This window comes from Phalacrocorax carbo, chromosome 11 (assembly GCF_963921805.1).
Source record: "Phalacrocorax carbo chromosome 11, bPhaCar2.1, whole genome shotgun sequence".
In the NCBI taxonomy this organism is placed as follows: Eukaryota; Metazoa; Chordata; class Aves; order Suliformes; family Phalacrocoracidae; genus Phalacrocorax; species Phalacrocorax carbo.
In genome coordinates, this window is record NC_087523.1 from 3,249,556 (window position 1) to 3,260,341 (window position 10,786).

Genomic DNA, 10,786 nt, shown 5'->3' on the forward strand with positions numbered 1-10,786 from the left:
AAAGAAGATACTCTGAAAGTTGGAATAAAAACTGTAATACTTGCAGAATGCACAGGCTCTCAGTTATGCTTGTTGTGATAACGCTAAGTGTTGACATGTTTTCTTTGCAGAGTCCTTTACCAACACTTTTACTTACTTTCCAGAAAAACCTGTTACAGTCAGCATTAGTGATTCCTTTGTGACAGACTCAAGTTGAGCAGGTAAACTACATGTTTGGAACAACACTGACAGTCTTTCATAAATAAGTAACTATTACATTGTGTGGCTAAAACCAAGAGCCTCTAGTTTCAAAGAAAAAGCTTCTCCCTTAAAAAAAAAAGGCATTAGGCAAAAGAGAGTAACACTGGCAGCTCCAACAACATTCGCAGGTCTGTTTCCCCTCCCCTACCAAAAAAAAAAAAAAAAAAAAACCACAAAATCTGAGATAAAATAAAGGTGACTGTTTGGCACAAGTAAAGTTTCCACCACCTCCAACTTCAGCAAATCCTACACTCTGTTATGGCTGGTCATGCTGCTACTCCTGCTGTGTCAGCACCAGCACTTCCCAGCTGCAAAGTCACAAAGATCAAGGACCAGAACTGAAGACCAACGGGGGGGGGGGGGGGGAGGAGGGTGGGATGGGACCCAGAGAAAAGGGCTTTAGGGAGCTCTGGTCCAGCCCACTGCAGTGCTAATGCTCTAATATTAACACGAAGGAGGGACCACCCAAATCACAGCCTGCATTTAGAAAAGTTCAAGCTACTGTGAAATTGTACCCTCAGGCTGTAACTCAGGCTTTTTAAAAACACTTCAGGGTTGTTTCACAGGGGCATAGGCCAATGCTGGCTACAGGACCTCAGGATGCATTCCTGCCCCTTTGCTTTGTCCCAGTCGGTGCTGGACGTTTCAGCACACTCAACCAGAATGAAGAGACCCACGTTCCTCCTGGACCAACAGCAACTCTTCAGGTCTTGTTTTCAGCCTGCTGAGCCAGCTCAGCACTGGGTCCCCCCATGAGAGAGCTTCGCTGTGTGGGGCAGGGCAGCTAGTGACCTGGCAGCCCATGCTGCGGCGACCACTCCACTGTGGTCCAGGCCACCGGGCACCCAGGGGCCCTGCCAGGGAGCAGCGCTCCCTCTGCAAGCCTGCCCTCGGGCCCCCATGCTCCTGATGCGGTGGCCTCTGTGGCAAGCAGCATCACCCCAGGGCAGGCCATGGACAGACCCTTCACGGCATTCCCGCCAGAGCCATGCCCCAGCCGGGCTCAGCACAGGGCTACGGTGGGCAGGAGGTGGCCAGCGATGAGGCGGCCTCTTCTGCAGCAGTTTGATGGACACGTTAAACCAGATGCTGCTTTGTTACGCATCAAAGTTCATGCCCTAGCTTGGAAAAGGCAAACAGCTGAATATTACCAAGTACAGAACAGACTCCCTAATGGCCAACTGAACCTTTATGCTCTTGTTGTATCGTCTATACAGGCAAAGAATATAATCCTCTGGTTTTATGTAAGAAAAGAGCCCCATCGTCACAGGATTTCCAGAACAAGGCGCCTTTATTTTGCCCCACATGGGAGGCCACCAGCAGAGACACTGCAAGCACTGGCCAGGAACAACCTGCCTCCAACTTCATGTCTCAGAACGCAAAAAGTCACCAGCCACAAGGTATTTTTAACACTTTCAGTACATGTATCAAAATAATGCAGAACAAACTGAAGAATAAGAAACCATACCATCATCTTGTAGGAAACTAAAGGGGATGAGGGAACCCTTTGTAGCTACCAAGCTTTTAGTCACTCTTCTTGGAAATTTTGGTTGGAAAGGAGGAGAATAGCAATATACTTAATATTTGCACAAGAACTGCTTCTAATTTAGAGCAGATAACATTATTAAGGGCTCAAAATCATAAGCAGACACCCAACTCCTTTCACGTTATTAATCGAGATGATACCACGCAATGGTAATGGACATTAGAGTTTGACAGGCCTCTCTATAAAGAAAATGATAGATATCTAGAATTTGGAGTAGGCCAGAGCTTTGACTTCAGCATTTACTTTCCTCTGTATGTCAACAATCAGAAAATCATTACCAATCTGTAAAACTTACGGTTTACTTTTCCGTAATACTTAAAACGGAAGATAATTTTTCAATCACATTTTTACCTCTGTTCCCAATGCTTATTTACCCTCTCAAACCAGTGCATTATTAAACACAGCACTACCAGCTGCATTACAAGTCAGGCTTTCCTGAATTACACCTCCCCCAGAATGGGTATTCAGTCACAGTCAGGGATAGGCAAAGGAGACTCTTGCTCCAAATACTCCGCTGTTTAAGGAAATGTATAGCAAGCAACAGAGGAGACAATTATTAGCCCATTAACAAATCAATAAACTTCATAAAAATCTACTTTATAGAGTTAAGAACTGTCTTCAGATCTCCCATGTGGATACGCGTGACAATGCAGCCACCAACTGATTCACGTTACTTTTAAAGAAGACGTTAAGAGTTCATTTTGTGATTCTCCTTCCTCCTGCACGGTTGGCAGGACCGAGCTTACGCCCGTGTGCCTACTACTCTTTCAGTACCAGTGGTCCTGTTTTATTTTGTTGAGATCAGTTCCCACAAATGACCTCATCAGAAATAGTTATGAACCTTCTATCTTTCCAGATCCAGATGAAGTCTGTCACCCAACAGGTCCAGCATTTCTATACATAGGCTTATCAAAAAGAAGCATGCTCTCCAAATAGTTTGTCAGCTGCGATGAGGCCTCCTCCGATTGCAAGATAAATTTTTAGGATCAGACCTGATGACCTGCAAGCAGAGATGCGTGTCAGGTCCTTGACACATTTTTGAATCATGTGGATTTCTGTATCCAAAGTCACTCCTGGGTTGAAATGCTTTCATTGTTGTATTTGACATCTGTAGTTACGACAACAACAGGGTGGAGCATTTTGACAAAAGCTCTTGATCTTCAGATACACCTATATGCCTTGCAGGACAGACTTTGCCTAGCTAAGCTCAAGAAAGGTCATGGTCTGGTTTAATAAACAACTCATTTTTGCAGTTTATTTTAATGACTTGTAAACGACACCTGCCAACCAAAATAGTGGTAAGATTCCTTAGTAACTTCTGCCTTGAATCCAGTCAAGTGCAGCTCAGAGGATCTGTGCAAAGGCCATCAGAAAGTGACTCAAATACATAGACTGCAGGACCCTACAAACACAGGCTTCTGGAAGCTGAGGCATACCTTGAGTTTACATTCCAACATCTAAACTTTCAAATGAGCTGGAGAGAATTTATTAATGATTTCTGTGTTTGAAATATACCGAAATCTACGTCAACAGACAGTTCTGTACCATTTCCCACTGCCCCACCTATCCGCACACATACTGACTAAACCTACAGAAGGGACATTAAAATATTCTTAAAATATCATTAGCTCTACTGCTGTGTCAATCAATCCTTTCATTCTGCTTTGCCAATTAATTAATCCATGTTTTTTTTTCTAAACTGCCTTTTACCAGAGGCAACAGAAATTTAGGGTAAATTGCAGAATAAACCAGACTTGACACATGTTGTTCAGAAGGGCCATGCAGGCAGCTACATCTGCCCAACTTTTAGAAAACTCGGTTCAAATTCTACTCAAAATATTCAACTCAAAGCAAACTAACCGATCCACAGGTTCACTACAACAAGCCCTTCTATCACATCCTGTAATACTTTGAACTACACCACAGTTGTTTGGTACGGCACAGTTATTAATAAATAGACTTTAAGCTCCAGAGTGTGCAGAAGCAACAGATAACCTCAGACGACAGCACTCATGCCTGGCCTAAAGCCCCAGCAAACCCACCCACACCCAGGGAGCTGCAGGGTGGGTTTTGCTGTTTGGGTCGCAGATGTGGCACGACCTCCCAAGGCACATGCTCTGGTCATTGCTGGGCGGGAAACACAACTTTGTGTGAAGATTACACAGCACAAGAGAAAGGAAATTAAGAATCATAAGGGTTTTTGCTTTTTAACTGCCTACATAATAATTTCTAACTAGGTATAAAAGAGCACAAGATTATTACTAGTGTTTCTACTACTAATAGCGATCTCCAAGCACTCAACTCAATCCCATAGGACAAAACAGTAACTGGCATACTGATTTCACACTAGTGTGCAGGACATTTGGTGATACTCCTTCTCTTGCAGGTTAAAAGCCCACTGATAGTATCTTATCTGTAAACTCCAGATGGATAACAGTGTGCTATCAGCAGTTCTTAAGTGCTTATTTAGACTATTTAAAGCAGCACCCTGTGTTGAAGAAACCAAATACTGAATGTTTGGAAGATCCACTTGGAAAGCTACAAAATCCAAAGCCATCAGGTTAATCCATGAAGCGTTGACTCTGCGTATGCCATCTTCACAGGTAACAAGTTTTGGTCACTTTCCACACTTGTCAGACCTCACAATTTATCTACCTTAAAGACACTGAGCATTCAAACATCTATAAGAGCATAACGTTACACTCTCTGAGACTAGATTAATACACATTAATACTGGATTCATCAAAGGATTACAATGGCTTTTCGCTTTTTTTTTTTCTTTGATGAGTGTTAACTATGAAAACTGATGCTAAACAGGCTACACAAAACAAGATATTCTTACGTTTTCTCTAGTATGGGAGATCCCTGACAGTCAGTGGAAATACATACAAACTAAAGATAACTTACAAAGTGCTGATGCCGTGTTAATATCAAGGGAATCAGCAGATCATACACCTTCATAGGGGACTCAGTATTATTCAGAACCACCACAGCAACGTCAAAGGAAATAGACTCCTTTTCCCAATTTGTGTACCTAGGAAGCACTCCCGTTTCTCCAGGATTTCTCACCTTTGTCTCAGACTCCAAGTTAGAAAGCCACACGGATTTTTATCATGATTTCATTTTAATCTTGACTTGTCAAACTTAGAAAACATGCATTTGAGCTTTTGGGAAGCCAGGTATCCAGCTGGTTGGCAACACATTGGCACTGAAAAGAGAGTTTGTTACAGAAGAGCACTCTGTGAAACGTATTCAGTTTGCATATTACTTTGCCTGAATTGAAATACCATGAACACGAGTCTTTTCTTCACTTCAATAAAAGACAGCGGTGGCAAAGCAGTATTTTTAAGGATTCAACACCTGCCTGTTCTGCTAATAAAATAAGGTAGCTTTGGCGAAGTATGTTGCTGCCTGTGTGTCAGGGCAGAGAATAATTTATGACAAACAAAAAAGCAGGTTTCCTGTAAGTACTTCCTTCACCCCCGCTACACGTCCTAGGCCAACTAACATCATTCAACTTTCCCCTTTGGTGGTCTCCCACTCCTCAACCTTCTGTAAATCCATCAAGACAAAGAAGTCGTTCTTCATGCCCTTTCTAATACTAATACTAATTAGAAGAATTTATCATAGCAGCAGAAGAATCCCTTCACTGTACACAGTGGTTCAGGAAACACAAACATAGTCCAAGTGCTAAGTCAGGCACTGGCGACATGTGAGAGATCTGGTAAGAGGAAGACAGGAACTCCGTGCCCTTCAGTTTCCCCAAGACCACTGAGTATGAGCCTCATTAAGGACGATCCTGCTGACACACTGCAACCTGTCACATTGGCTCCTCCTCAGCTGAGATTAAATTTATCCTTAGGGCTGAACTTCTCCAGACTTCTTGAGCTGTTTGAGCAACTTTTCCCACAGTATCCACCTTCTTTCCCTTCCTGTGGCAAAAGTGAGCACAAGTGGAGAAGGGAGAACATAGAAGAACTAAAACCAAGTTTGCTTCTCCAGTAATAGTGCCTTTGCTTCATGAAACAGCAATTAATGTAAGAATTATCTCATACTGTTTGCTGCAAATGCCTAGTCCTTCCACTCTAGTTACTTTATTCAACATCCAAAATTAAGAATCTCTCCAGGGAGACCTGGCAAAGCCCACAGATGTATTTTTAGAAACCAATGAAATCAAATTGGTTCAAGAAGTACCACAAAGGAAAGAGCAACAATAAGAAAATGGGAATAATCCTGTATCAACGAGCCCCTCATTAAAAAAATAATAAAAAAATTCAAGAGTTAGCTGTTCTGCAATGGCTACTTGAAAGATCTGGAGGCAAAAAAAAATAAGAGAAAAAAAAAAGAAGCAGCATAAGAAGGAAAAAAATAATTTCTGTGGTCTAAAGTCTTCCTACAGTGTACAGCAGTATAGTCTAAGTATCAAGAAGTCTCCAAACATTAAGATTGTTGAATCAAGTAAGCTTACCTACAAGGTAAGTAGAATACTACATTAATACTAATTAAATTGAAAGATCAGAAATGAAAACTTAATGATACTCCTCTCATTTCACACAGTAACAGAAACCAGTCTTGGATGTGAAATTATAATTAGTAAAAAATCCCCTCTGAGTACAAGCCAGCACAAAGTGACTAGTAGAAATCTTTATGGTATAAAACATTATAAAACTGTCAGGGATTAACACATAGTGATAAAAGGGAACATATGGTTTCTGAGAGATTATGGTTTTTTTTTAACCTCAGCACCAAACAAGCATTTGTTTGGGAAAAAAGGCATCGTATAAAAGCCTGTAAGCTACGCGTTCAGTCTGTCCATCTGTAACAGGTACAATAAGAAAATCAGCACGCTCCTCAATTTATTTTTTTTTCCCTTTAGCTCCACAGATCTCCAGTGGTACAAAATAACAAGACTCTGCTCCAATATAAATCTGAGACAAACCTGCATCTATAATAAGAAAGCTACCATATACATAAATAAAACAAGACTGCAGCAGTGACACTATTACTAGAGCTTTAGAAACCTGAACTGCATCAGCAATCACCTAATTCACTTTCCACGTCTGCCAAAGGCTCACAATTTTTTTGCACACCCCAAACAGAAAGAAAACAACCAGCCAACCCCGCAACATACACACCACGTGTGGAGATACTGGATGCACATCAAACAACGTTTAATAATCTGATTTTGTAGGTTACTGCCGCTTTCCTACACAGGCCAAAACAGTTACAACTACCCAAATGTAAGTGCGGTAGATTATGCTTACAGTTGGGTAAGTGTAACGTACAGACCAGCTCATAAAACTACTTTTAAATACCCATGACTCGCAGCACAACTGCTTCCCTCTCCACTATTTGTAATATTGTATTACAGTTCTGCCTATAAAATTTAGCGCTTTATTAGGGACAAATTAAGACAGCTCTCAGTAACTTAATAACATACTAACCTATGACCACAACTCTGCAGGTTTATGCATCCCATCCCACTTTACTCATGCAAATGAGACTTCTGCTTCCAACCGTATTAGCCACGTTTTAAATCAAGCACGGGTACACAAGCGTTTGTAAGATATAGGTCAGAAAAAAGGAAAGGAATGCTACAATGCAATTTTATTCTGAAGATGTGAGCTGCTTCAAGACTCCAGTTCGGAGGGTTCAGAGCTGCTTTTGGTTAATTACCTACGGCCTCAGCTATAATACCCGAAGTTCTAGGCTAACAGAATGCACGGGCATGGGGGTTGCCTGCTATTCCCCGCGTGGGGCAAGCCTACGTGGAAGGACAGCACTTCCCGAGGCGAGATCCCCCCTGACACCACCATCCCTGCGGAACGCGGCAGACTGCGCGGCCAGCGCGCTTCTTCCTCCTCATCCCCTTCCAAACGCTTCGGGGCCAAGATCTGACAGCGCGAGGAGGCCCGGTCGACTGCCGCCACGGCCGGCTGCCTTTGGCACCAAAACAGGCCTTTGAGAGGTAAAACTCCTGAGGAGAGACAAGGCTCGAGCTGTTCCGTGACAGGCTCCTGCCGCTGACCGCCTCCTGCCCCACTCACGCGTGGGTGCCCGCCTGCCCCTGCCTGGGCCCCACAGGCCTCCCGCCATGACAAGCTTTCCTCTTACCCGTCCCCCACCGCCGCCCGCACCTCCCCCCAAAAGCCTTCAACTGTACCAGCCCGGACTCGGGGAGCCGCCCCCACACGGGGGCCAGGGGGAGCCCCAGAGCTCGGGGGACAGAAAACAGGAGCAAGCGCCACGGGTGACCAGCCCGCCCGCTGCCCCTCCGCGCATGCGGCCCCGCCGCCCCGCGGGGGCCGCAGAGCAGCGCGCAGGCGCAGTGCGACAGGGGCGGCGCAGGCGGCCCCCAGCCCGGCGGGCCCTGCGGCCGTGCGCATGCGCAGTGCGGCGGCGGGCGGCGGGAGCCTACTGCCTGCCTCTGCGGGGCCGCCGGAGAGGCGCAGTGCGCATGCGCGACCGAGGTGCCTCTGCCAGCGCCAGCCCGCGCGGCCGCCCTCCCCCACACCGGCCCGGGGCATCATCACCATCATCATCATCATCATCGTCGTCGTCGTCGTCGTCGTCCTCCTCCCCTCTCGCCCGCCCGCCGCGCCCCTCCCGGGCGGGGACCCGGCTGCTCCCCCGGGACTCGCCGCCCGCCGCCCACCGCCCCCGCGCGGCGCGCCGGGCTTACCGTGGTGCGCGGGGCCGGTGCGGGGGGCGCGGGGCTCCGGATTCAGCCGGTTTACGGCTGGGTCGGTCCCGGCGTCACACAATGAAATCAGCGCCTCCGATCATTAATTCTCATCATGATCGTGACGTCAGCGCAGACAGCGGCCAATGGGAGCGTAAGATCAGCGCCGGCCGGGACAGTGCTCGCCCCCGCCCCTCGCCCGGGGGGGCGCGCGGGGCCGGGCCGCGCCGTGCTGTGAGGGGAGCGGCGGGAACGGGGCGGGAGGCGCTGCCCCTCAGCCCCGGCCGCCGCCGCCCCTCAGCCAACAGCCCCGTCCTCCCTCACGCCTCCCGCCGCCCGGGGCGGCTCTGCCCCGCCGCCCCCCTCCTGAGGTCCCCTCCCGCTCACCTGCCCGGGGCGCCGCGGGCTCGTCGCCCCCCCGCACCCTTACGCTATCCCCGCCTGCGGGCTGGCAGCGGTGGGCGCCATGGGGAAGCCAACCGTGCGCCTGTAAAGCGATACCAGCGTCTTCAGAGAGAAATAAATCGCGAATAACTGGCTAAATAAAATTTCCCGTGCTTTACAACCTTGTGCTGCTGTGGGCAGGCAAGCAGGTGTGCCGTTCCCCCCCACACCCCCACCACAACTTGCACTTGTGCACCTCTGGTTCCTATATCAGGGCCATAACTTCGTTAATCCCTCCTCACTTTTCACAGTGCCGTCTGGTTGGCTATATATCAACATTCTCCCTCACAATCTCGACATCTGGACAGCCTTAGCACTTTCAGTCCCCTTATTTTTTGTGGGGGGCATCTTCACAGCTCACCCCTCCAAGTGAAGTGGAGAAAACACAACCCAGGTCTAAACATACAATGCGTTGCATCCTAATTCTCATCCTCAGTAACTGCTGAGACAGTTGGCATATATGGGGAATCATTTTGACGCTGATGCACTTTGTTTTCCATTTCCATTCCAAAATCTGAAAAGCTCCACGAAGGATCCAGGTGTAAATGACATAAACGTTGTGGCAGTAAAGAAACAAACTTTTTATCACTTGGGGCAAAGACATTTGGCCTGGGAAGGAAGGAAATGCCAGTCTCTTCAAGTGGGCAGCACAGAGCCGGTGCCCCCGCGGCGGCCAGACACCTCGCCTGTGTCTTGGTTGGAGTTGGTGGTTGTAGCAGCACCACAACACAAACTACACACGCACCTAAGGATTCCACAGCACAATCAGATGTGTTGATGCCAGCCCTCCTTCGGGCTCGGCTTCCCATCCGAAAGGAAACCTAGTCAATAAACGAGTGGGAAGTCCGATACCGTTCATCCATGTCTGATATACATATTTCTATGTGATAGAAGCCATTTATTGGCTCGGCTGTAAGAGCACTAAGTCTGAATCAGAGTCAAGGCTTTGTTGTGTTAATTACAAAGCCTCCAGATACGCCGTGTCCCTGTCCTGAACAGTTTGCACTGTAAATCACAATATTAAAATATTAAAACCAGCAATTAATTTTGTGCAATGACTTTATGACTTTAACCAGAACTATTGGTAAAGATTTCTGCAGGACTGAAATAAAAGAATTGTTACTTGTTATTTGTAGGCAGGGAGGAGAAAAGCAATCAATGTGTATGTTTATTTTAAAATTACAGTAAGTTATTTACATAATTTAAAAATTTTAACACTGACTTGTGACATATTTATCTCTGTTTCTGGCCACTTAAAGTTTTGTCTGTGGTTTTCCATGCAGCTGCAAGATGTGCTGAATGGTTGGTCATCCACAAATAAAACACGCCCTTCTAGGGCATCTGTTAACATCTGTTAATAGTTGAGTAGTAGCTGATGTTCTGTCCACATTGTAACGACATTTCCTTCACCACTCTGGAAAGTCAATCAATCAATTAATAAAGCTTAATCTGAGCTAAAGATCTTAGATTGCTTAAATTGTCTCAGTCAAGTGCCAGTCTTTACTTCAGCTTTCCTGTTTTGTAAAGCAGAGGATGGACCGAGCCAGCTTTCCTCTGGTAATGCTCGTCTCTCCTGGTGTGGCTGACGTTGAGAGCTCTGCACACTTCCAACAAATTCAGACAATATATCAGATATATTGACACTATCTTTCCTTTGTATCACACCCAGTAATTGTGATGCCGAGGGACTGGGATGAATGAGGTGGGCCAGCTGAAAAGACGGTGTTTTTCTGGGTGGGATTGGTTCCCTGCTGGCTCAGCGTGTTGATACAACTTGCCTACTGCAGCACAGTTGCTTGGCCCACAGCAGAAAAGCAGCGTGAGGAAGCAGCTGAGGATGAGGAAGAGGAGGGGGAATCCCTTTGGCTGGCTAG

General features: G+C 46.5%; 1 protein-coding gene across 8 annotated transcripts in view; it reads right to left on the reverse strand.

Moving 5' to 3' along the window:
- HDX (highly divergent homeobox) overlaps positions 1–8,571 on the reverse strand; it is a 48,080-nt gene extending 39,509 nt beyond the window's left edge. For 2 of the 8 annotated variants that reach the window (XM_064462856.1, XM_064462851.1), the window contains exons 1-2: positions 5,074–7,920; positions 4,856–4,994 (exon numbers count right to left, since the gene is read on the reverse strand). The gene's annotated coding sequence lies outside the window, so the exon portion shown is untranslated. The other 6 variants (XM_064462853.1, XM_064462852.1, XM_064462854.1 and 3 more) reach the window with 6 other exon arrangements.
- Positions 8,572–10,786: the final 2,215 nt, after the last annotated feature.